The sequence below is a fragment of the Hibiscus syriacus genome, unplaced genomic scaffold, assembly GCF_006381635.1.
Source record: "Hibiscus syriacus cultivar Baekdansim isolate YM2019G1 unplaced genomic scaffold, ASM638163v2 tig00110988_pilon, whole genome shotgun sequence".
Classification (NCBI taxonomy): Eukaryota; Viridiplantae; Streptophyta; class Magnoliopsida; order Malvales; family Malvaceae; genus Hibiscus; species Hibiscus syriacus.
The window spans coordinates 2,811,617-2,813,525 of NW_024062942.1; positions in this window are offsets into that span (position 1 = coordinate 2,811,617).

Here is a 1,909-nt window from a genome sequence, read left to right on the forward strand (position 1 = left end):
TTGTGTTGTGCTTTATTACGATATATATACCCATACTGTTATCCCACTTTCGACGCAGCGCGTGAAATGGAATTTACATGAAATTGACGATAATAAATAAATTGATGACAACATCGTCAAATTAAAATGAAACAAGTAAAGAATTTAGAGTTATCAGTTTTGCTTTCATTTTGGTTAATGTTGATGTGACTCTTTAATAAAATAATGACATATATCACTAAACAATAAAAAATGAACAACTATCTACTTAAAATGATTCAAACTTGATAACCTTATAAAAAGGTCCAAGATTGAATCATTACACAAAATTAAATCATTGTTACATGGATGATATTTAGATTAAATATATTTATTTTATAAAAATATTGACATCATATAAAAATATATTTTATAACATCATATATTAAAAAAAATTGCATACTTTTCGAGGTTTTAAAATTTGATATTATATCTAAATTTCATTTTAAATGCAAATTACTTATACCAAACTTATCAAAATACACATATAACAAATAAATATAATGAAATTTCGTAAATTTAGTTCAGACGTTTTCATCAAATCTCTGATATTACACTAATACAATTTTGATTTTGTTTTAAATCATTATTGATTATCATATAAAATTTTAATTAAAGTGTCAAAATAGATTAACGATGTTTATAAAACAACAACCGAAAACTCATAAAATTTAATAGTAAGAATTCATATATCAATAAAGTAATACACGCAATATCATATAATATAAAATCTCATAAAAGCAATGTCCTAAAAGTTTAAATATCAGTGTTATTAAAATCGGATCGGATCGGTCGGTTTGATCGGTTAAACCGAGAACCAGTTGACTATCCGGTCCGGTCACCCTATAAAACCAATTTTGTAACGAACCGGTCAACAATCGGTAGAATAGGTCAAGAACCGGCAAAACCAGTGTGAACCGGCCGGTTCACCGGTTATGTTTTTTTTTATAAAAAAAATAAACCAAACGACGTCATTTGTTATGATTTTTTTTCAACCATAAATTTATTTTCTGATTATGATGATTGATACTTGTATCAATTATATATGGTTTTTTATTTAGTTGTTGATGAATTTCATTAGGTATTGACCTTAAATATTATGTTGTAGTTGATTTGAATCATTTTGGTTCACTTGATTTTATGGTATTTAACTTATATATGTTATGACTTGTGATATTTTTATACTTTTTAATATTGTGAACTTAAAAAGAGTGTTATATATATATATATATATATATATATATATAATATTACTTTTAATATTATGTAAATTTTTTTAAAAAAATATTATTTTATATAACCCGGTTCAACCATGATTAAACCAGTACCTTCACCGATTTAAGGCCCGATCCGATTTTAAAAACATTGCTAAATATATATCAATAGAGTGATACGTGGATTTCAAGTAATTTGTTGCCATTCGTGTATAGAGCTTATTGATTGTAATTGTATGACAATTATTACTATTATTCTTCATATTATGATTATTGTTCATATTAAGATGCAGGAAATTATTCAAAAGGACCGATCAGGTCCTCACTATGAGGAATTTATGTAGTTTTTAGTTGTTTTCTTTAATTTCTACTTATAAAAAAATTACTTTTAAACTTGTTATTTCTAAATCCGATTTTATAAGAAAAGATTTTTCAAAAAAAAAAAATGAATTTTAAACGTTACTAAATTTTTTGTTATAACATTTTTGAATTTAGAGTTGGTCTGTAAATGGAAGTATACACGGAAATATAATAAAATATAAAACAAACTTTGATTTTCCTAACTAAATTTGGACCATACATTAATGTATCACATTTCTCCACCCAATGCCACCTTCTATAAAATCATATTGGCTATATGTATTGACCTGTACACCTCCATAATCATAATTGATTAT